Source organism: Macaca nemestrina, chromosome 10 (genome assembly GCF_043159975.1).
Source record: "Macaca nemestrina isolate mMacNem1 chromosome 10, mMacNem.hap1, whole genome shotgun sequence".
NCBI classification, from domain to species: domain Eukaryota; kingdom Metazoa; phylum Chordata; class Mammalia; order Primates; family Cercopithecidae; genus Macaca; species Macaca nemestrina.
In genome coordinates, this window is record NC_092134.1 from 116429263 (window position 1) to 116455643 (window position 26381).

At 38.6% G+C, this 26381-nt stretch overlaps 1 protein-coding gene and 1 long non-coding RNA gene across 5 annotated transcripts in view; one reads left to right on the plus strand and one right to left on the minus strand.

Moving 5' to 3' along the window:
• LOC105492140 (uncharacterized) overlaps positions 1–24900 on the minus strand; it is a 66051-nt gene extending 41151 nt beyond the window's left edge. For both annotated transcript variants that reach the window (XR_011609283.1, XR_011609282.1), the window contains exons 1-3: positions 24755–24900; positions 20412–21186; positions 19075–19192 (exon numbers count right to left, since the gene is read on the minus strand). This is a non-coding gene — a long non-coding RNA (uncharacterized lncRNA). The remainder of the gene's footprint in view (positions 1–19074; positions 19193–20411; positions 21187–24754) is intronic.
• LOC105492138 (lamin tail domain containing 1) overlaps positions 1–26381 on the plus strand; it is a 152022-nt gene that overhangs the window by 57737 nt on the left and 67904 nt on the right. The window lies entirely within an intron of this gene.

A 26381-nucleotide genomic window follows, 5' to 3' on the forward strand; every position in this document is an offset into this window, starting at 1 on the left:
GGTTAGATGGTTTGGGTCAATTTATAGATTGCACATCATATTTTATAAATATCAACATGTATTTTAAAACTTAATTTGGCTTATTTGGATTTTATTGTACTGTTAAGGCCAAAGTTAGATTTTGACTGCTTTTATAGGTGAGTTTTACAGGCTGCACATAAAAATTCAATGCTGACTCGGCAAATGGCAACTGTGGGAATTGCCAAGTTTTGGTTCATAGTCTGAATCTGCACTAGTCTACACAGTGGTAGTGAATCTCCTTATCAAGGAGCAGTATAGTATTAAATAAATCCCTTATTTACAAAGTTTTGTATTAAACTAATTCACATACATATGTCATACATTGTGTGACTGTATCCCAAATCACATTGAAATCATATTTTATTTTTATTTGATTACTTGCTCCTACAATGATCCCAGGAAAAAAAGCTACAGAGTTCAGTAATTTGTTTTTGGCACATTTTCACCTACTGGTGCCACTATTTTTCCAACCTACAGCCCTTAAACTAGATCTACTTACCCAGTAACCCTCACTGCAGTATTTCATCCACGTACACAGATCACCTTTGCTCCTCCTCCCTGGGTGTCATTTAAATTCATATTTAGGGTAAATGCTACATTTTAGGGATTTCAGTTTATTCACATTAGTGTAAACATGATTGGACAATCTTCCTAAAGTGTGTGTGTGTGTGTGTGCGCGCATGCACATGTGCACCCCTTAACACAGAATGTCTTCTTAGATGAATGAGCTGCTTCCTGTTGTCTTCTGCAAAATGGGAGAAAGGAGGACAAATAAGCACATGGACAACTAGGCAGGTGAACAAGGGAAGAAGACTGTCCATGGAGTGAAGTCAAGGTGCTAGTAGGTAGGAGGATTCAGTCCAGTGGAATTAGAGAAACCCATTCTCACCACCTGCTACCAACCCCACGTATGCTCCCACCATGGGCATGATAGGACAGGGCAGTGGGACCAGCCCAGACCCTGATACCTCACATGCTCAGAATCTATTTACTGAACTTAGAAAATAGGGATGGGCAATATCATACTGAATGGGCAAAAACTGGAAGCATTCTCTTTGAAAACTGTCACAAGACAGGGATGCCCTCTCTCACCACTCCTATTCAACATAGTGTTGGAAGTTCTGGCCAGGACAATCAAGCAGGAGAAAGAAATAAAGGATATTCAATGAGGAAAAGAGGAAGTCAAATTGTCCCTGTTTGCAGATTACATGATTGTATATTTAGAAAATCCCATTGTCTCAGCCCCAAATCTCCTTAAGCTGATAAGCAACTTCAGCAAAGTCTCAGGATACAAAACCAATGTGCAAAAATCACAAGCACTCCTATATACCAATAACAGACAAATAGCCAAATCATGAGTGAACTCCCATTCACAACTGCTTCAAAGAGAATAAAATACCTAGGAATACAACTTACCAGGGATGTGAAGGACCTCTTCAAGGAGAACTACAAACCACTGCTCAATGAAATAAAAGAGGACACAAACAAATGGAAGAATATTCCATGCTCATGGATAGGAAGAACCAATATCGTGAAAATGGCCATACGGCCCAAGGTAATTTATAGATTCAATGCCATCTCCATTAAGCTACCAATAACTTTCTTCACAGATTGGAAAAAACGACTTTAAAGTTCATGTGGAACCAAAAAAGAGCCCGCATTGCCAAGACAATCCCAAGCAAAAAGAACAAAGCTGGAGGCATCACGCTACCTGACTTCAAACTATACCACAAGGCTACAGTAACCAAAACAGCATGGTACCGGTACCAAAACAGAGATATAGACCAATGGAACAGAACAGAGCCCTCAGAAACAATACCACACATCTAAAATCATCTGACCTTTGACAAACCTGACAAAAACAAGAAATGGGGAAAGGATTCCCTATTTAATAAATGGTGCTGGGAAAACTGACTAGCCATATGTAGAAAGCTGAAACTGGATCCCTTCCTTATACCTTATACAAAAATTAATTCAAGATGCATTAAAGACTTAAATGTTAGACCTAAAACCATAAAAACTCTAGAAGAAAACCTAGGCAATACCATTCAGGACATAGGCATGGGCAAGGACTTCATGACTAAAACACCAAAAGCAATGGCAACAAAAGCCAAAATTGACAAATGGGATCCAATTAAACTAGAGTTTCTGCACAGCAAAAGAAACTACCATCAGAGTGAACAGGCAACCTACCGAATGGGAGAAAAGTTTTACAATCTACCCATCTGACAAAGGGCTAATATCCAGAATCTACAAAGAACTTAAACACATTTATGAGAAAAATCAAACAACCCCATCAAAAAGTGGGCAAAGGATATGAACAGACATTTTTCAAAAGAAGACATTTATGCATCCAACAGACACATGAAAAAATGCTCATCATCACTCGCCATCAGAGAAATGCAAATCAAAACCACAATGAGATACCATCTCACACCAGTTAGAATGGCAATCATTAAAAAATCAGGAAACAACAGGTGCTGGAGAGGGTGTGGAGAAATAGGAACACTGGTACACTGTTGGTGGGACTGTAAACTAGTTTAACCATTGTGGAAGACAGTGTGGTGATTCCTCAAGGATCTAGAACTAGAAATACCATTTGACCCAGCCATCCCATTACTGGGTATATACCCAAAGGATTATAAATTGTGCTGCTATAAAGACACATGTACACATATGTTTATTGTGGCAATATTCACAATAGCAAAGACTTGGAATCAACCCAGATGTCCATCAATGATAGACTGGATTAAGAAAATGTGATATATATACACCATGGAATACTATGCAGCCATAAAAAAGGATGAGTTCATGTCCTTTGTAGGGACATGGGTGAAACTGGAAACCATCATTCTCAGAAAACTATTGCAAGGGCAGAAAACCAAACACCACATGTTCTCACTCATAAGTGGGAATTGAACAATGAGAACACTTGGACACAGAGTGGGGAACATCACACACCGGGCCTGTTGTGGGATGGGGGGAGGGGGGAGGGATAGCATTAGGAGATATACCTAATGTAAATGATGAGTTAATGGCTGTAGCACACTAACATGGCACATGTATACATATGTAACAAACCTGCACATTGTGCACATGTACCCTAGAACTGAAAGTATAATAATTAAAAAAAAAATAGGGCTGGGGTTCTTGCCTCACTGGTTGCTGGAAGAGAGTCAATCGGCCTGGTCAAAATGTCAAAGAAGCAGAGGTTTGTTTCTATTTTGTATCTTTCCCATTGAGCTATTTGCAGACCTTTTTTGTCCTTCCTTAATGGAAGCAACATATAGCATTAATTCTAAGATGACGTTTTTTCACAATTTAGCACCACTGACATTGGAATGCATGATACAATCAATGGCATTTTATAGCATTGCTGTTGCCCTGGATTGAATTTCTTATGGAAGCATTTATTTCCAACAGTTAACTAGGGACACTATCAGTTGGAGACCGCTTCAAATTAAATTCTCTTCTAGAGGATTTTTATCATACTGATAGTGTGTATTCAGACCTCATGCTTATGTGACTAATGGCTTGGGGTTCAAAATCTCAGAGGAGATTTTTATTTTCTCCCTCCTCCCAATGCAAAGGTTGAGAAATACAAATCCCTTGGGGCACAGGGGCGTCCCAGCTTCGTGCCAGACTTTCCTATTTGACTCCCTATTTGGGGGCTTTTTTCTTGGTCATTGATAGAATAATGATGGTGCATCTTATAGTCAAAAGAATGGAAGAAATTCAATATAAGAAGTGAAGAAGTTCACCAGGGACAAAAAGCCTTGCCAGTTTGTTACTTTTGAGCAGCGGCAATGCCTTCTTCAGGTCTTTGCCTGTTTTTAGAGCCTTCCAACACCTCTCAAAAAGCCAGGTAATCACCCTCCAGATGAATGATTCACTATGTAATTTGTAAGTATAATGGGATTTGTTAATTTGTAATTTCATCAAGATGTAATTTGTGAGTAAAGATTGTACCAAAGCTATAATTACCACTGTGGTGATTTTGTTCCTTCTTTTTGCAAATACTTACAAGGTGTCTATTCTGTGCACTGGAGAAGGAACAAGGATGCTCAATAAATGATCTGTGACCGCAGGGAGCTTAGGACCCTTATGTAATTATGATTACATAAGGCATACACAAAAACAACAGTAATGAAATATAGAAAGTGATGACGCCGGGGGATGGAATAGCAAGTGTGCCCCATGGATATTCAGGAGAGAGGAATTATTTCTGGTTTGGGGAGAATCAGAAAACATTTTATGAAAGAGATGAGTGATAATCATATTAACATTAATAACAATAATTATATTTCAAGTGCCTTACTCACATTATTTAATCCTTCATGACATAGGTATTCATTTCATTTTACAGGTTTAGAAAACTGGCTTTGAAAACTGAATACATAGAAACAGTGTGGGAAAAATGTTGTTATCCATGAGAACAGTTAGAATAAAGGCCTGGATGGGGGAGGGCAAGGAGCACTGGCAGACACCACACAGATTAATTTGGTTAGAGGATGAGCTGGGTCAAGGCAAGTAACAAGAGAGAGAAAAATGAATATTTTGTTTGAGCTAGGTAATGGAGGAACAGATGGGAGTTGTCATGGAGATGGAATAAAATAAGGTGGCAAAGGGTTTGTTCCAGAGATGCAAAGAAGAAAGTTTGTCAAAGATAAGGAAGTGATTTAGAGATTGGGTGTCTGGGAAAAGTGGTATGAGGAGAAGAACTAGTAAACACAAGAGAATATGGAACATTGAGTTCTTTCCCAAAGAGCTGAATTATAAATGTCCTGATACTGACGGTGCTAGTTGAGAAAAGGCTTGAGGGGAGAGCCAAGCAAGGTCTGAGTAATAACCAACAGTGGTAGGTTTATAAAAGTTCTGAACATCAAGGATAGAGTCTCCAGGGCGAGGCAAACTTTTAGGCAGGTCCCATGATGTTCTGAAAATGATCCTCATAGCATGAGACATGGAGACTCATGTGGTAGGTGAAGATTAACTCATCAGGGAAGATTTTCAGGGCCTGATGAAAAAAGTAAAACTTCAAAAGCAAGCCACAAGGAAAAGGATTGATTTAGGCTAAGAAGTCAGTTTTATCCTCCCCATTACAAGTTGCCAATTTTCTAGGTAACAAGGATACTCCCAACTCTACTCCTAGTGAACTGGCAAAAAACATAATAGGCATCATGGACCTGGGCAAAAGGACCAGCTAAACCCCCTTCTGGGCATGACTTTGCAGTTTTTTCATCTTTCCCTGACATGTTATGTTATTAGTCAACTTAGGGCTCTGTGCGTTTCAGAGTGCTCAGACCTTAAGCAGGGGGAATTTAAAAGACTGCATTATTTCTAGATCCTCTTTGTTCATAGGGAAAGTAGCTGACATCTCCTGCCAGCCTGAATTCTCATTAATTCTAGGACTGGGCTGGGCTCTGCTACCTCTAGTGAGGTACCTAATAACTAGAGACAGCTGAGAAGGGTTGGAAAAATCTGGAACTTGCAGTAGGCAATAGGAATTGCTAGGCTAGAGCTTAGGAGCAATGTACAATCAGAGATTTTAGAGTCAAAAAGATGTAATGGTTGAAGATAAGAAAAGGAGTGAAGTTACTGAAATAGGAAAGGAAAACAAACAGAGAAAAGGCCAAGGACTGGCCAGATGGGTTCTCTGAATTTGGAGGAAGACAGGAGGTCGGGGAGTTGGACGAGAATTTAGAGGAGAAAAACAAGAAAGAGTGATATACACAAACAGAGGAGAAAGTGCAAACAGAAGAGGGATCAATCATGTCAGTGCTGCAGAAAGGAGACTGAGGATTAAAGCCATTAGATGGATCTACTAGGAGGACACTGTGACCCTGAGAGCAGGCGTGACTTATCTGCAAGGGAAGAAAGCATAGCACAATGGGAAATGCGAGTGAGCAGTAAGGAAATAAAGCAGTATACCTGTTTTTTTCCTAAAGTTATCTGGCAGCAGGAAGGAAGGGAGGGAGGGAGGGAGGAAATATGCTAGTATAGTAGCTCTGGGGGTTTTTTGCTTTTTGTTTTGATTTTCAGGTCTTTGTTCTAAGTCTGCAACCTCTAATTTTCCATTGTCTTACTGCCTCTACTTCATGTCACATGGTGTTATTGTTAGTACTCTCAACTCTCTCCTTTTTTCATTCCTTCCCCTCCTCCCCAGTGTAACCCTGCAGGTTTCAATGTTGTGAGTTTGGACTGTTTGCTGACTGGTATTATCTGTATATGGTCTTCATTTGGCTAGTACACTATGAAAATGATGGATTTCTGTACACACATAGGTTTCCCCCAACAGGATTTTAATTTATGTTGATGCTTTGGAAATAATATAAAAAACATTCTTGTATGCTATCAAATCATTTAAATCATCTTACAAATAGATACAACTTAGCCATTTGCATCAAATAAAATTAAATCACAATACTCTGAATATAATGGAAGGAGAAATACTTTTTCTTTTTAGCACTAAAGAACCTTTCCCATAATGTTCAAATGATTAAAGTTAATAAGATGGATGATTAAATAATAGATATAAATTTTTGAGTACCTAATTTATGTCATATTCTTATAACAATGCTCTTTTTATCTGCATTTTACAGAAGAAGTGATTGAAACCTAGGAAGTTATTTTACATAAGTTCTCATAGCAAATCAATGGAGGATCTCTAACTTGTATTCAAAGGTATCTGGCTCCAAAACCTAGAGGAGGAACCTCTGGTCTCCATTCATGCCACCTCCAGCTTTCCTACCTTTATAGAAATCTGCTTGGTTGAACTGGGTGTGGTGGCTCATGTCTGTAATCCCAGCACTTTGGGAGGCTGAGGCAGGTGGATCAACTTGAGGACAGGAGTTCGAGACCAGCCTGGCTAACACAGTGAAACCCCTTCTCTACTAAAAATACAAAAAATTAGCTGGGCGTGGTGGTGGTCACCTGTAATCCCAACTACTTGGGAGGCTGAGGCACAAGAATTGCTTGCACCTGGGAGGCAGAGATTGCAGTGAGCTGTGATTGCACCACTGCACTCCAGCCTGAGCAACAGAGCAAGACTCTGTCTCTAAATAAATGAATGTTTTTTGAAAAGGCTGGGCTTGGTGGCTCATGCCTGTAATCCCAGCACTTTGGGAGGCCAAGGAGGGTGGATCACGAGGTCAGGAGACTGAGACCATCCTGGCTAACACGGTGAAATCCCATCTTTACTAAAAATATAAAACATTAGCCGGTTGTGGTGGCGGGTGCCTGTAGTCTCAGCTACTCAGGAGGCTGAGGCAGGAGAATGGCGTGAACCTGGGAGGCAGAGCTTGCAGTGAGCCGAGATCGCACCACTGCACTCCAGCCTGGGTGACAGAGCGAGACTCCATCTCAAAAAGAAAAAAAAAAAAATACAAATAAGTAAATAAATAAATAAATAAAAATATTTTTTGAGAAAAGAAATCCCCATGGTGACTGAAGCTAAAAATCATTCAGATCTTTTATTTTTCAGGAATGTCATTTACCTTAATTTCCTAAATAACTAAATTTATTTTTCATTTGCTGAGGTAATTTGTCTCCTATCCTAAGGGGCCAATTTTAAAACTGGTCTACTCAGAACTAGTTATAGAATTTACAGGACCCCTTGTTAAAAACTATTAAGGATTTTAAGGCAGCAGCAACAGATCATTAAACCAAGCATGGGGCTCTGCTGAGCACTGAGCCACCCATGACTGCACAGGTCGCAGGCCCGTAAAGCGGGCCCTGGGTATACTTTTAAACATGATTTGTTAAGGCTGCTCAGCATTTACTCCATCCTATCTATTCCTAATAACAGCAGAATGAATTTTACTCCTACTGAACTAATGAAGAGGACCTTTCCCTAATATGGAAATGATTGCTTGTAGTATTAATGCACTGCAGAGTCTTTTAAAGAGATTGTCTCTAGAGTCACCAGCCAAAGAATGGAGTGGGCTAGCAAAAGTTTCTTTTAGTATCCTATAATTCATCTAATTATTGATCCACTAGGAACAAATACATGGTTACATAATGCATACTGGGAATGCATTCAACTCCTAGGCCTGGTGTTCAAGGCTCTCCACAGTCTGGTCTTCCCTGTCTCTGTGGTTGTACTTGGCACTCCCCACCCATGCCATCTCTTGCCTCAGCCAATTAGTTCATCTTTGCTGTATCTGCTTATACTTTCTGTCCCTGCATTTTGATGCATACCAGAAAAGTACGTACAACACTGCCTAGCCACTGCATACACTTAGTATGTGTATTTGTTGATTGAATTCATGCATAAAGAAATAAATCAACAAATGCATTCCTTCCTGTTCTCTACCTTTCAAAATTCTGTGCAATCTTTGAGGCCCATTCATATGTCACCTCTTCTATGATGTCTTCCTAACTACAACAGTCAAAGTAATTGCTTCCCTGAGTTATTTGAGCTTTTGAAAAAACTATTCCTTTGCTTCTTATCACATTCTGTCATGCACTATATTTATTTTTTCATTCACTGATATTATAGTTTCATCTAAATAATAAATTCCAGAAGACCAAGGAACATGCCTGAAACATGTTTATATATTATAGAGTATCTGTTCAATTGCCTTATAAATGATGGTGCTCAGTATTTTGCAGGGAATGGTATAACATAATGATTGAGAATGCAGCCTCTGAAGTCAGACAAAACTGAACTCTGGTCTTGATTCTGCCACTTTATAGCTGTGTGGCTTTGGGCAATTATCTGACTCCTAAAGGCATCAATTGCCTCATTTGTGAAAGGCAGACAATAATACATCATATATTAGGCTGTTCTTGCATTGCTATAAATAAATATCAGAGACTGGGTAATTTATTAATAAAAGAGGTTGAATTGGTTCGCGGTTTTGCAAGCTGCACAGAAAGCATGGTACCAGTATCTGCTTCTGGTGAGGGCCTCAGGTAACTTACAATCGTGGTGGAAGGCAAAGCAGGAGCAGGCATCTCACATGGCGAGAGTGGGAGCAAGAAAGCAAGGGAAGGTGTGCTATACACTTTTAAACAACCAGATATCATGTGAACTAACTGAATGAGAACTTATCACCAAGGAGATGGTGCTAAACCAATCATGAGCGATCTGTCCTTGTGATCCAGTCACCTTCTACCAGGCCCCACGTCTAGCACTAGGGCGGGGACAAATATCCAAACCATATCATTCTGCCCGTGAACTCCCAAATTGCATGTCCATCTCACATTGCAAAACACAATAATCTCTTCCCAACAGTCCCCCAAAGTCTTAACTCATTCCAACAAGTTTAAAGTCCTAAGTCTTATCTGAGACTTGTCTCCTTTGACCTATGAGCCTACAAAATTGAAACAAGTTATTTACTTTCCAGATACAATGGTGGTACAGGCATTGGGTAAACATTCCCATTCCCAAAGGGAAAAGTTGGCCAAAAGAAAGTGCCAATAGCCCCATGCAAGTCTGAAACCCAGCAGGGCAGTCATTAAGCTTTAAAGCTCCAAAATAATCTCCTTTGACTCCATGTCCTCCATCCAGGGCACAAGGGCACACGGTATAAAGGGTGGACTCCCTGGGCAACGCTGCCTCCATGGCTTTGCAGGGTGCAGCCCCTGCAGCTGCCTTCATGGGTTGGAGTTGAGTGCTTGTGGTTTTTCTAGGCACAAAGTGCAAGCTGCAAGTAGCTCTACCATTCTGGGGTCTAGAGGGCATCAGCCCCCTTCCCACAGCTCCACCAGGCAGTGCTTCAATGGGAACGCTGTGTCAGGGCTCCAACCTCACATTTCCCTTGGTGTTGCCCTAATAGAGGTTATTGTGGAAGCTCCTCCCATGTGGCAGGCTTCTAACTGAGTTAGGGGTTAGGCAGAAGTCTAGGAAGCTTTCTGATACATCCTCTGAAATCTAGGTGGAAGTTGCCAAGCCTCCTTTACTTTTGGATTCTGTGCACCTGCAGGCTTAACATCATATGGAAGCTGCCAAGGCATATAGTTTGTGCCCTCTGGAGCAGTGGTCCAAGCTGTATCTGGGGCACTTTGAGCCATGGCTGAAGCTGAAGCTGCAGAAATGAGGGGAGCAGCATCCCCAGGTGATGGAGGGCTTTGGCATTCCAAGCCTGGCCCATTAAACCAGTCTTTCCTCTAGGTCTCTGGGCCTGTGATAGGAAGTGCTGCCTCATAGGTCTCTGAAATGCCTTCCAGGCCTTTTCCCTATTGTTTTCACTGTCAGGACCTGGCTATCTTTTAGTCATACAAATCTCTTTAGCAAGTTGTTGTTCTGCAGTCCATCTTGTATTCTTCCCCTGAAAATGGGCTTTTCTTTTCTGCCACATGGCTAGGCTGTGAATTTTCCAAACTTCTAGGCTCTGCTTCTTATTAAAATATATGTTCCAATTTTAAGTCATTTCTTTGCTCTCACATCTGAAAGTAGGATGTTGGAAGCAGCCAGGCAACATATTGACTGTTTTGCTACTTAGAAATTTCTTCCAATAGATACTCTAAGTCATCACTCTTAAGTTCAAACTTCCACGGATCCCTAGGGCATGGACATCATGCAGTCAAGTTCTTTGCTAAGGCATAACAAAGGTGACCTTTGCTCCTGATAAGTCCCTCATTTCCGTCTGAGACCTTCTCAGCCTGGACTTTACTGTCCATATCACTATCAGCATTTTGGTTACAACCATTTAAGTGGTCTCTAAGAAGTTACAAACTTTCCTTCATCTTTCTGTCTTCTGAGCCCTCCAAACCCCTTTAACCTCTGCCCATTACCCAGTTCCACAGTTGCTTCTACATTTTCAGGTGTCTTTATAGAAACACCCCACTTCTCAGTACCCATTTTCTGTATTAGACCACTCTTATATTGCTATAAAGAAATACTTAAGACTGGGTAGTTTATAAATAAAAGAGGTTTAAATTGGCTCACAATTCTGCAGCCTGTACAGGAAGCATGGTGCTGGCATCTGCTTCTGGTGAGGGCTTCAGGGAACATACAATCATAGTGGAAGGTGATACAGAGTCAGCATGTCACATAGTGAGAGTGGAAGCAAGATGGCAAGGGAGAAGGTGCCACACTCTTTTAAACTACTGGATCTCATGTGAACTAACTAAGCAAGAACTAACTTATCACCAAGGGGATGCTGCTAAACCATTCATGAGGGACAAATCCCCATGATCCCATCACCTCCCACTAGGCCCCTCCTCCAGCACTGGGGATTACAATTCAACACATTTGGAGGGGACAAATATCCAAGCCATGTCACATCATTATAAGGATAAAATGAGATAATATATGTAGAGTATTTAACCCATATAGCAATCACAGTAAATAATAGCCACATAGTAGTGGTGGTAATAGTATTTATTCACCATTGAGTATGGTTGACTCTGAATTGTAGAAGCATTTACTCAGAAAAGTAAGGAGAAACAAAAGTAAACAGTACAACAATAAACACTATGAATAATAGAACAGCTGAAGAAAATTACAAAAAAATAAACATGTCTAAGTTGTCTATCTTCTACTGTAGACTACTCCATATCTGACCAAGGGCTCTTAGAGTTCAGATTCCTAACAATGCATGAATTTTCTTACTCCATCTCAGATGTCTGGTCTTTCACATCTTTCTCACACACGTGGTCTCAAACGACACAGTGTCATTTCAGACACTATGTTACCCACCCTGGTGCTCTCTTTTCTGTGCCTAGTGAAAGTTGGAGGTGCTCTGCACTTACGAAAGACATAACTCAAACCTCAGGGCCTTAGTATCCTTAGAATTCTCCCAATTTCTTCCTTTCTCTCATTTGCACATAGGGGAGATGTTTCTATTTACCAACCTAAATTTGTTTACACCTCAAATTGTCAAGAGAATAATTAAAACAGCTTCATTTAGTAAATAGCATCATGGAATTCTCAAGAATAATTAAAGTCCGCCTTTGGTGAACTGTACCCTTCATTGACACCCATTGCTATCATCAAACAATAATAGGATTGTTCTTCAACAGTGAGCAACCCTAACAGCAAATCCTACTTCAAATTTGTTATATGCGTAGTCACCAGGGAGGAAGAAAAGACAGGGTTGAGGCCTCTCCCTTGCCTGTGTTTTCACACTGGCCTTGGTTGGGCTCAACATAGTCTTATATTTGTGCCTAAAGCCATTGATAGAGCTCATGCTGGCGGGAATGTAAGCTGGTACAACCACTATGGAAAACAGTGTGGAGATTTCTTAAAGAACTAAAAGTAGAACTAGTATTTGATCTAGCAATCCCACTACTGGGTATCTACCCAGAGGAAAAGAAGTCGTTATACAAACAAGATACTTGCACATGCGTGTTTATAGCAGTGCAATTGGCAGTTGCAAAAATGTGGAGCCAACCCAAATGGCCATCAATCAACAAGTAGATAAAGAAACCGTGAAATATATATATACACACACACACACATATGTATATATGTATACACACATGTATATTATTTTATATGTAATATACATATGAGTATATGATTATATGCATAATCATATATATGTGTGTGTGTGTGTATATATATATATATATAAAATGTATGATGGAATACTAGTCAGCCATAAAAAGGAATGAATTAATACTAACGGCATTCACAGTGACCTGGATGAGATTAGAGACTATTATTCTAAGTGAAGTAACTCAGGAATGGAAAAACCAAACATCATATATTCTCACTCATAAGTGGGAGCTAAGCTATGAGGATGCAAAGGCATAAGAATGACACAATGGACTTTGAGGACTCAGGGGAAAAGGGTGGAAAGAGGGTGAGGGATAAAAGACTACAAACTGGGTTCAGTGTATACTGTTCAGATGATGCGTGCACTAAAAATTCACAAATAACCACTAAAGAACTTATAGAACTAAACATCATCTGTTCCCCAATAACCTATGGAAAAAATCCTTAAAAATACACAAAAAATAGCAGAGACATTCTTAGCCATGGAACAGAACTTAATAGCTTCCTCTTGTCTTCCTGTTATATGAGAAATATGATCTATTTTAAGTCATTGTACTTGGGTTATAAATGAAATCAAGTACCAATGCATTTACATATTTTTTTCTCCTGATTTCTAGTAGATGAGTAATCCCACCCACCTTTCCTCTGTTGATTTTGAAATTGTACATTCATTTTTTTATTCTTTAATTGTTAGTCTTCAATTTTTAGAGAACAATTCACTTAACAATGGGCTAAAACTAGTCAACATCTATACTTTTCTAAATAAACAATAAACTAGAGTGATTTTGTCTAAAAAATAAATAAAATAAAATAAAATGAACTAAATAAGGCACCAGGGACCAATCCTGGAGAAACAGAGATATATGACTTTTCAGACAAAGAATTCAAAATGCTGTGTTGAGGAAACTCAAAGAAATTCAAGATAACACAGAAGTAATTTAGAATTCTATCAGATAAACTTAACAAATATATTGAAATAATTAAAAATCAAGCAGAAATTCCACAGCTGAAAAATGCAACTGGCGTACTGAACAATGGTTTGGAGTCTTCCAACAGCAGAATTGATCAGTCAGAAGAAAGAATTAGTGATCTTGGAGCCAAGCTATTTGAAAATACACTGTCAGAAGAGACAGAAGAAAAAAAGAATAAACAACAATGAAGTACATTTATAGGAACTAGAAAATAGACTTGAAAGAGCAATTCTAAGAGTTATTGGCCTCAAAGAGGAGGTAGAGAAAGAGATAGGGGTAGAAAGTTTATTCAAAGGGATAATTAAAAAGGACTTCCAAAACCTAGAGAAAGATAGCAATGTGCAAGTACAAGAAGGTTATAGAACACCAAGCAGATTTAACTCAAAGAAGACTACCTCAAGGTATTTAATAATCAAACTCCCAAAGGTCAAGGACAAAGAAAGAATCCTAAAAGCAGTAAGAGAAAAGAAACAACCTACAATGGAGCTCCAATATATCTGGCAGCAGACTTTTCAGTGTAAACCTTACAGGCCCGGATAGAGTGGCATAACATATTTAAAATGCTGAAGAGAAAAACAACAAAAAAAGTGTTTATACTAGAATAGTATATCCAGCAAAAATATTCTTCAAACATGAAGGAGAAATAAAGACTTTTTCAGACAATCAGAAGCTGAGGGATTTCAACACCAGATCTGTCCTACAAGATATGCTAAAAGGAGAACTTCAATCAGAAAGAAATTGTTGAGCAAAAAGAAGTCATCTGAAGATACAAAACTCACTGGTAATAGTAAATGCACAGAAAAACACAGAACTTTATAACACCGTAACAGTGGTGTTTAAGCTACTCTTACTTAGAAGGACTAAAGGATGAACCAATCCAAAATAATAACTATAACAAATTTTCGTGACACAGACAGTACAATAAGATATAAACAGAAACAAGAAAATGTGAAAAAGTTGGGGATGAAGTTAAGGCACAGAGTCTTTATTAGTTGTCTTTTTGCTTGTTAGGTTGTTTATACAACAGCGTTAAGTTGTTATCATCTTAAAATAATAGGTTATAAGATAGTATTTGCAAGCCTCATGATAACCTCAAAACAAGAAAACAGATAATGGATACACAAAAAATAAAAAGCAAGAAACTAAATCATATCACCAGAGAAAATAATCTTCACTAAAAGGAAGACAGAAAGAAAAGGAAGAAGAAAGAGAAGACCACATACACACACACACACACACACACACACACACACACAAACACACACACATGCAAAACCACATAAAATGGCAGAAGTCAGTTCTTAGTTATAAATAATAATATTGAATGCAAATGGACTAAACTCTTGAATCAAAAGACATAGAGTGGCTGAAACACACTTCATGTATAAAAACATACATCGACTAAAAATAAAGGGATGGAAAAAGATATTCCATGCCAATGGAAACCAAGAGAAGAGCAGGAAGAGCTATACTTATCTCAGAAAAAATAGATTTCAAGACAAAATCTATAAGAAGAGACAAAGAAGGTCACTATATAATGATAAAGGGGTCAATTCAGCAAGAGGTTATAACAGTTTAAAATATATATGTGCCCAACACTGAAGCACCCAGATATATAAAGCAATATTATCAGAGATAAAGAGAGAGATAGACTCCAATACAATAATAGCTGGAGACTTCACCCCACTTTCAACAGTGGACAGAACTTCCAGACATAAAATCAACAAATAAACATCAGACTTAATATACACCATAGACCAGAAGGATCTAATAAATATTTACAGAACATTTCACCCAATGGCTGCACAATACACATTCTTTTCCTCAGCACATGGATCATTCTCAAGGATAGATCATATGTTGAGTCACAAAACAAATCTTAAAACATTAAAAAAATTGAAATAATGTCTAGCATCTTCTCTGATCACAACAGAATAAAACTATAAATCAAGCTGGGCATGGTGGCTCACACATGTAATCCCAGCACTTTGGGAGGCTGAGGCAGGTGGATCACAAGGTCAGAAGTTCTAGATCAGCCTGGCCAACAGGGTGAAACCCTATCTCTGCTAAAAATACATAAATTAGTTGGGCATGGTGGTAGGCACCTGTAATCCCAGTTACTTGGGAGGCTGAGGTAGGAGAATTTCTTGAACCTGGAAGGCAGAGGTTGCAGTGAGCCAAGATTGTGCCACTGCCCTCCAGCCTGGGTGACAGAGCAAGACGCTTTCTCAAAAAGAAAAAACAAAACAAAACACTATAAGTCAATGACTAGAGAAATTTTGGAAATTACACAAATACAAATGATATTGTTAGGCTCTGTGTCCCCACACAAATCTCAGCTTGAATTGTAATAATCTCCACGTGTTGTGGGAGGGACTCAGTGGGAAGTAGTTGAATCATGGAGGTGGGTTTTTCCCATGCTGTTCTTGTGATAGTGAATAAGTCTCATGAGATCTGGTGGTTTTATAAAGGGAGTTCCCCTGCACATGCTCTCTTGCCTGCCACCATGTAAGACAACCTTTGCCATTCCTTCATCTTCTGCTATGATTGTGAGGCCTCCCCAGCCATGTGGAAATGTGAGGCCATTAAACATGTTTCCTTTATAAATTACCCAGTGTCAGGTATGTCTTTATTAGCAGCATGAGAACAGACTAATACAACATAGAAATTAAACAATATGCTCCTGAATGTCCAGTGGGTCAACAAAGAAATTAAAAAGAAAATTGAAAAAATTCTTGAAACAAACAATGGAAACACATATACCAAAACCTATGGAATATAGCAAAAGCAGCACTAAGAGGGAATTTTTTAGCTACAAGTGCCTACATCAAAAAAAAGAAAAATTTCAAGTAAGAGTTCTGATGATGCATCTTAACTAGAAAAGTAAGAGCAAACCAAATCCAAAATTAGTAGAAGAAATAATAAAGATCAGAGCAGAAACAAATGAAATTGAAATGAAAACAACACAAAAGATCAATAAAACAAAAAGTTGGTTTTTTGAAAAGTTAAATGAAATTGACAAACCTTTAGCCAGACTAAGAATAAAAGAGAAGATCCAAATAAATAAAGTCGGAGATGAAAAGGAGACATTACAGCTTATACTGATCTTTCTCACTCTTAATCGGTGTTTCCCTCATAGGTTAAAATTTTACTTATTTTAACCAGGGTTCCTAGGGGGCGCTAGTGTTCCATAAGCTAGAGAATCAATATTTGGCCTTTATGTTGAATAATGACTGCCTTTATCCTGTTTGCAGAGGGAATAAAAGCTAATGAATAGAATTTCTCAATTCAAATTGTTCTCCAATAATGTTTTATAGGCTTTGGCTCCAGACTACTTTTCTGCTAGAGATTGCCCATATGTGACAGAAGAAAATGAAACTGCAAATTTATATCAATAGGAAACCTCAAAATTAACCATTTACTCTTGGTTCAACCACTTGTTGGGTGTTATTTTATTTCAAGACACTTGGGCTCATGGTTGTGATTTCGTAAGGTAGATTAAAAGTGTATAGGTGAAATAAAAAATGTATTGGTTTATATTTTTTTAAAAAACTACTATAGAGACTATAGTGTTCTGCAAATAAGAGCAAATGTTATGAATCTCCGTCTCTTGAACAAGTCTGAGGTGTCCTGACTTGACTTGGAAAAATAAGTGCTACATTCCTCTAAAGAGTATTGTTGGGGTCCGTGCCGGGGGTGTGGAGAATGAAAGAACACACAAAAGACAAAGACACACAGAGAACATGGCGGCCGCGCTCAGAGCCTCCGCCTCACTTTATTTATACTCCATAAACCCCACGTCAGCAGAAAGAATGCAATGCAAAACAAACTTTCTTTTCCCACATGTAACCTTCTACTCAGTTCCTTGTTTCTATGCTCTTCCTTATCTGCCCGCCTTCTTGGCACCTTCGGGAGTTCATTAAAAGTTCAATTGGAGATACTGTCCTTGAGCCCTATCTATTCTCAGCATACTGTTTTCAAAGGCCCCTGCATTTCCCCCTTTTTGTTTTTGTTTTGCCTCAATCCTAAAAAGGTAGCCCATATTTGTTCCTGTGTTTTCTTTTGTTTTTGGAGGCGACGGAGGGAGCATCGAATCACCAAAAGAAGTAGACCCAATCCAAGTGCCCAAAGCAATATACTTCCAGAGATTGTAGAAATCCATGTTTTCATCTGGGTCCATGGGTTAAAGGCAGCAAGGCGCTGACCCAGCTCTGCAGGGTTACGGTTCCAGACAACACATGTAATTGTTGTCGAAATGCTTCGGAAATGTTCTGAATGAGCTCTTGGATGTCCAAACTAATATTTTTATGTCCTCCTAATAATTTTCGGATTACAGTCCAATTTTGAGAGATGTTAAAAGGTACAGGCGTTACACAAAATTGAGTGGAGTTCCAATCACATTGTAATGTCATCCGAGTACTGAGTACAGTGAGCTAATCTCCAAGCCATGTCAATGCTTGCTCCATGTTTTCCAATCTTTCAGCAAGTTGAGAGTCAATGTTTCATTGTTGAAGCCATAACCGGTGAGATTGTTCGTGCCATTGCTGCATAAATTCAGCATTTTGTATGCTTTGATGAAGAGCGAGTCCTGCTATGGTCGCAGTGGAGGCGATGGCAACAAGACTCATCACCGAGGCAATTATAAGTCCAAGGGCATGGCGGGTTCGCTGAAGAGAAGTCCAAATATAAGTTTCAAGAGGTGATGCCCCCCATGGTCGCGTAAGGTTAACAGGTAGCCAAATTTCCTTATGAGCCCTGAGGATATAAATATCCCCAGTAAAGTTGTGCCACCAGGAATGATTGAGGCAAAATGTACACGTATCTGTACAATTAACAATCCCTGTATCATTATCCCATGTCAAATTCCCTGCTAATAATAGGTAGGGCTTACGGACACAAGCAATAATATATCAGGAGGTATTTCGATATAACTGAATATGAAAGGAGTTAGTTGGGTTAGAAAGATTAAGGGACATATTCCTCACAAAAGTGCTAATGGCATCGCCTGCAGCTAACAACTTCCAAAGATGACTCTGTACTTCAGGCCTCCTTCACGCCATACCAAGGTTTCATTACTGTTAGCGGCAATACTTTTATTTACCCAGTGTCATTTCAAAGGTATGTGACTAAATTTTATTTGAAAATCACTGTGCACACTCCAATCAGTTATTTACATTCCATTGTATTCTAATAAAATCCGGGGTTTAGTTCCCCGACATTGTTGCCACTCCAGCACCTCAATATTAGGAGAAACCTCTGGAATAGGACAAAAAGGTAAAGAACTAGGAATAGTTTCATTACTATATACAGTATGATTATACTGAAAGCTTCTAGTTACAATAATAACAGTATTAGCAGCCACATGACTATGATTATAGTGAACAGCCCAGGCTTCATGCGATTTTCGGAGACAATGAGAACTATTTCCCATACATATTGGAAGTCCTTCCACTCCAAATTGATATGTGTTGTTTATAATTCCCGTTTCCCGTTCTATATTGTCCTTGTCTATATAGGGGGATGGCATCCAAGTAGTGTCATTGGTGAAAACCTTAATTTCCGCCTCCCCTCAGGTGACTCCCTGATACAAGGGTGGAAAGGGAATATAAGTCCAATATTCATACAAAGCCTCACCAAGAGAAATAAGTCCCTCGCCGAGGCACATCTAACAAAGGAAGAAATGCATGCTGAATCCAGTTTTCTTTTCAACAGGGTTTCAATCGTCTTGTAGGAAACCACTCAGGTCCACTCCCTGTAAGGACAAGAGCATAGCCCCGCCCCTATTTTAGAATTTGCCCTTGAACATACTTACCTTCTTCATTAGGATACCAAACCTTTAAATTGTCAGCGGGGACTATCACCGAGGGAGGTGAGGAAAGATGGGTTACGACAGTGGAGTCTTGCAATTGTCTCCATTGATTCAAAAAAATTAAGGTAAAAAGAACCTTCAAAATCTGGTTTCTGGGGGGCTCATTTCCCCCTTCTTGTTTTGTTTTAATAATTGAGTTTTTAAAGTTAAATTTGCGCGCTCAATGATGGCTTGACCTTGACTGTTGCCCGGGATACCGATGAAATGTTGAATATTGTATTGCTGTAAGAAAACTTGTAATTTACGAGAGACATAGGCAGGGGCATTATTAGTTTTAAGTATAAGAGGAATGCCCATGATGGCAAAACAAGCTAAGAGATGTGTAATAACAGAATCAGCTTTCTCAGATGGCAACGGAGTGGCCCATTGAAAATGAGAAAAGGTATCAATGGTATGATGAACATACTTTAATTGTCTAAAAGAAGGGACATCTCATGGATTAACCCCAGGATGGAAGGATGGAATGCTCAAAGGAGCACAGGAAGGACAAGCTCGAATAAGAGAACGAGCTTGTTTATAAGTTAAATGAAACCGTCGTTGAAGGCCAGAACTATTAGTGTGATGTAGAGTATATTTTTGTTCTGCAGCATGTAGGTGGCCTATTAAAAGTGAATCAATCTGAGTATTACCATGAACTAATGGTCCAGGAAGTTGAGAATGAGAACGAAGATGAGTGATGAATAAAGGAGCTCGACGTTGGCTCAAAGTAGAAGATAACAAGGAAAAGAGTTTTTGAAGAGAAGAAGTAGCACAAAGAGGTAAAGTGGCCTGAGAAATATAAGAAGTAACATAAACAGCGTATTGAGAATCACTAACAATGTTACAACCAGTAGTAGGGAAATCAAGTAAGATCATCAGAACAGCAAACAATTCTCCCTGTTGCACCGAGGGATAAGGATAAACTGTAACTCGAGATTGATGAACACTCCAATATCCAGCCTTATCATTGCTACTAGCATCAGTAAAAAAGGTAGGACCTTGAACAGGAAATACAGAAATTGGTGAGAAAGGCAACACAGAATGTTGCCTAAAAAATGAAAAGATCGGAGACTTAGGATATTGGGTAGAAAATTGTCCAACAAAAGAAGCACAAGCAACTTACCAAGAATCAGAAGTTGCAAGAAGATAAGTGATCTGACTATGAGTGAATTGAGAGATAATTAAGGAAGGATCTCCTCCCCAAAGTTGTCGACAGTGATGCCATCCTTTGATGATCAGTTCAGCTAAACGATCGATATAAGTAGCCAAGCGTTTAGATATTTTATTGGACAAAAAGATCCATTTTAGTGGTCGATTAGTTTGATGAATCATTCCTGTGGGAGAAGGTAAAGTATGAAATAAACAAAAGGAAGGGCCTTTTGAAGTTGCTCTTCAACAAGCTGGAGTTCCTGTAAAGCCAAAGGAGTTAAATGGCATGAGTTGTCCAAGTGACTGTCTCCTTCTAGAATAGAAAAAAGATGTTATAACTGATATGTTGGTATTCTTAAAACAGGACGCATCCAATTAATGTCTCCTGGAAGCTTTTGAAAATCATGTAATGTTTTTAAATGATCACGTCCAATTTGAATTTTTTGGGGTTGAATATTTTGTGCCCCCAAGGTATAACCTAAATATTGAATAGGAAAATCCAGTTAAATTTTTTCTGTGGCAATATTAAGTGAGTAGAAAGAAAGCTGAGTTTGTAATGATACAAAAGCATCTTGCTGCTTTTCTCTGGTGGGTGCAGCAAGAAGAATGTCATCCATATAATGATATAAAAGAACAGAAGGATGACGCTTTCGAACAGGATCCAAGGCCCTATGGACAAATTCTTGACACAAGGTAGGGCTATTTAACATACCTTGAGGTAAAACTTTCCATTGATATCGAGAAAGTGGCTAAAAATTATTAAAACAGGGACAGAGAAGATCCATACAATGATAAATTAACGCAGTTGGAAACTGATTGTTTACAGGATTTAAAGTCCTATGTACAAATTTTTGACATATAGTAGGGCTATTAAGTATACCCTGGGGAAGAAGCTTCTGCTGATATTTTTGAATAGGTTGTCCATTATTATATTTAGGAATAATAAAGGCAAACTTTTTACAATCTTGAGGTTGTAATGGAATAGAGAAAAAACAATTTTTGAGATCTATGACCATTAATTTTTAACTTTGTGGGATAAGGGCAGGATTAGGAAGACCAGGCTGTAAACTTTCCCTACGTTGAATGTAAACATTTATAGTTTTAAGACAAGACAGAGATGGGAATTCCATGCAGAAGTACGTGGCTTTAGATTCCTCTCGGCCATTTGTTTTTTGACTTACTCTTTTAAAGTCCTAAGTATTTCTTTAGATAATGGCCACTGTTTCACCTAAAGAGGAGTGGTCGTTTTACACTTTAATTATAAAACTTGAGGCTGGTGAACAGTGGCTATAAGTTTAAAGGATTGTAGCCCATTTTGAACATCATATTTTTGGCAGCTGAGGAAATATGAAGAATGTTTAAAAAAGCACCAAATTGTTATGAAAGATTTTGTCCCCAAAGATTAATATTGATAGGAATAATATAAAAAAAAACTTGACCTTGTTGACCTTTAGGACCGACACAGGTTAAAGGTTCTACGTCTTGATAAACCACAAAAGCAGCACCCAAGCCAGTGAGTATGACTGAAACTTGTCTTTTTTCCCATTGTATAGGCCACTAATTTAAACAAACAATAGACATATTCACCCCCATATCAATTAACCCTTTAAAAACTATTCCATTAATATGCAATGAACATAAGGGCTTTTGATTAGAAACTAAAGTTTCCCAAAAAACAGTTTTTTCTGTGCTACCAAACCCTCCCTATTGAGAATACGTTCCCCTGCCTCTAGGCGTATAAATTGTGAAACTTGTACCATAATAAGAATTTTATTAGTAACATCAAGATCAATGATTTCTGGAATCATCATTAACTTCCGTATAGCACTGTTGTTTTGACCTAACAAAAGTCCTACATGTCCTTTTGGCAAAGGGTCACACACTCTAATAGCTAATTTATATACTCCTCTATTAGGAGACAAGGTATAAGGTTGAGTAATAACTAAGTCAGCAGCGGCGCTCTACTTAGTTGCCGCATAAAGCTGAGAAACTGGGGTAAGGTGTGGGATCCTTAAGGAGGACTTGAATTTATTCATTGATGTTGTAGGTCATTGCTCACTGGGTATTGTAGTAGACTTGTATTGTAATTGTTGGGGCCCCAAGCCTGTGGGCCCCGGCTCCTGTTTCCCAGGAGAGGAGACAGTAAATTTCCACTTTTATCAGTTTTGGAACGACATTTATTTGTCCAATGTTGACCTTTACCACAACATTTGTACACCTCTGAAGGCAGCTTTCTGCCTTGAGGGATAAAAGTGTTCAATTTTTATGACATTCTTTTTTTTTTTTTTTTGAAATGTCTAGGTTTACCACACTGCAAACAAACACCTTGTTTGTTATTTCCTTTTAAGGCTTTAGACAAAGCTCCAGCAAATAATTGAGCATTATAAATAGCCCCTCCAACACTAACACAAGTTTTAATATATTTATCTAAATTGGCCCCATTGGCCTTTAATGATTTTAACAATTTTTAACAGTCAGCATAAGCATTTTTAAAAGACAATGTTTGTAACAAAATTTTTGAAGCAAGGCCTGCACCCACAATTTTGAAGACAGCATCCTGAAGACGGGCTACGAAATCTGGATATGGTTCATTTGTGCCCTGTAAAATCTTCACAGAGGAGAGGGAAGATTTTCCTGTTATCTCTACCTTATTTCAGGCCCTTAAAAACAAAGTCTTGATTTGAGTAAAGGCAACATCATCTAGACCAGCCTGAGCATTAAGAGTAGCATACTGGCCCGTGCCTGTGAGTTATTCCTGAGTGGGTCCAGGGGGATCACACATAACATTTTTCCTAGCCTGTACATGTGCCTTGTTCATTTACCAGCTGTGCAATTGTAACCACTGAGAACGATCAAGAAAAGCCTTCCCTCAAAGTCTTCCAGTCTATAGGAATTATCAAATTTTCTGATGAAAAAACATCAAGAAGACCAAGGATAAAAGGAGATTGAGATCCATAGTTAGAAATGGCAGCTTTCATTTCTTTTAAAAATTTAATTTGTAAGGCATTAAATTGGACATTATTGCCACCATTTGAAAACTGAGCATTAGGAGCAAAAGAAGCACAAATAATTGGAAACAGATCCAGCTCCTTAAAATTTTTTTTTTAATTAAAAGTGTATATAATATATAATAATACTCATATCCCCAAATATAAAGAATCCCAACATATTAATAGGGAAAGGTAAATAACCAAACCAAAAGTAGCAGAACAAAGAAATGACAATATACCTATATGTCTAACATCATTACACACTAGGAAATATGTATATTAATACCAAATTGAGAATCATTACATACACAATACAATGGTTAAAATTTAAAAACACAGAAAATATCAAGAGGTAGTTAATGTGTTAAGCAACTCGAATACTCAACTTCTGTTTGGAGTGTAAATTGGTGGAACCTATGCACCCCTATAACATAACAATTTCCTAGCTGGGGTTATTAATACTATATTAATATTAATAGTTAATATTAATGTGCTTATTTATTGACTATTGAAATACTCTTAATATTTTAACAAACAATAAGATATACATATACACTGGTTTTGACATATTAAACAGGTGTTTACTATAAATTTATAGTATGTCTAATGTGAACAGGGCTTCAACTTTGCCAAACAAAGGTAAAGATAAGGAAGCCGGGGGGTTGGAGGCTCTGGAAAATCCTCTTTTAACAGGGCAGAAGGAAAAGAAACAGGGAAAGCTCGCAAAAGTGAATTAGAAGAATATATCTGTAATATTTGTTGAAGCATTTCCATAATACTCTGCATGTCAGAATTTCCCTTAGAAGAAGGAAGAGCTGGCTTTTTCTCTTCTCCCCCTTTTGCTACACCCCCATCTTCTGTTATCCTGGCACAAATGGGCTCCATTTCAGATTTATTTTTTTTCCAAATCCTCAGATACCTTTCCTCCTGTGGCTACATTACCACACTCTGAATCAGTCTCAAGTAACTCTAATGTCTGAGTGATAGAGTTACACAAGGTCCACAATCTTAGAGGCATAATATCCCCTAACTGGAGAGCTCTAAGCAGAGCTTTTACTACCTGTAACCATTCTCTCTGATTCAGCTGCACTTTAGTCTGATACTGAAACCAGTAACAATGTTGTTCAACATGGGCAAACAATCGCTTCAAAGTCTTTTTCTTTTACTTCCACTCCTATAGACAGCAACAGTCCTTGAAGCAGCCGTAAATATTCTGAGGCCAGAGAGATGGAATTCCCCATAATGAAAGCTTAAGAAGGTTCCCCTTAACAATATCCAGGCCTTACCCGCCCCTAGGGGGTTCCCCTTCTTGTTCTCCCCTACTCACCCGTGCTGACCCTGCTCGCTGCGCCACTTGTTGGGGTCCGTGCCGGGGGTGGTGGAGAATGAAAGAACACACAAAAGACAAAGACACACAGAGAACATGGCGGCCGCGCTCAGAGCCTCCGCCTCACTTTATTTATACTTCATAAACCCCACGTCAGCAGAAAGAATGCAATGCAAAACAAACTTTCTTTTCCCACATGTAACCTTCTACTCAGTTCCTTGTTTCTAAGCTCTTCCTTGTCTGCCCGCCTTCTTGGCGCCTACGGGAGTTCATTAAAAGTTCAATTGGAGATACTGTCCTTGAGCCCTATCTATTCTCAGCATACTGTTTTCAAAGGCCCCTGCAAGTATGAATAGAAAAGATTTACGGACAAAGGCTACCCCTAAAATACTAGTAATATGTCAAGTTATTAGACAGTTGTTTTGAACTATTGCTAAAATTAGTATGTCTGAGGATTCAAACCAGTGTTTGAGACTCAGCCTAGAAATGCAGATCTAAGACCTTAGTATTGTTTTTCAACAGGGTTTTGTGATTGGGAAGCCCCATGAAGATTACTTTGAATAAACTGTCTGAAACTTGAAACTTCCAGTACATGTCCTCTAGCCTCTCTTTAAATACCCCTAGTAGGACCTTAATGTGACTCTAACTTCAAGGTAAAATAATAGCATCTGTGTCTGAGGCTATTATCACACGTGGATCTGTGTAAAAGAAATGAATTGACTGAGTACCTTTTTTATTATTTTATTATAAAATAGGAATTTATACTATTTTTATGTGGGTGTAAATATGAAATTGAATTCCTACAATTGCATTCCAAACTCTTTTAATCTTAGATAATGGAACATGACATAGTGTTTAAAACTGTAATTCTGAACTGATGATTACTCAACTACATATTACCCATGGCCTGAGAAGGGAACCAAAAAAGAACCCTCATTGCCAAGATAATCCTAAGCCGAAAGAACAAAGCTGGAGGCATCATGCTACCTGACTTTAAGCTACAAGGCTACAGTAACAAAAACAGCATGGTACTGGTACCAAAACAGAGATATAGACCAATGGAACAGAACAGAACTCTCAGAAATAATACCACACATCTACAACCATCTGATCTTTGACAAACCTAACAAAAACAAGAAACGGGGAAAGGATTTCCTATTTAATAAATGGTGCTGGGAAAACTGGCTAGCCACATGTAGGAAGCTGAAAATGGATCCCTTCCTCACACCTTATACAAAAATTAATTCGAGATAGATTAAAGACTTAAATGTTAGACCTAAAACCATAAAAACCCTAGAAGGAAACAGAGGCAATATCATTCAGGACGTAGGCATGGGCAAGGACTTCATGACTAAAACACCAAAAGCAATGGCAACAAAAGCCAAAATTGACAAATGGGATCTAATTAAACTAAAGAGCTTCTGCACAGCAAAAGAAACTACCATCAGAGTGAACAGGCAACCTACCGAGTAGGAGAAAAGTTTTGCAATCTACTCATCTGACAAAGGACTAATATCCAGAATCTACAAAGAATTTAAACAAATTTACAAGAAAAAATCAAACAACCCTATCAAAAAGTGGGCAAAGGATATGAACAGACACTTCTCAAAAGAAGACATTTATGCAC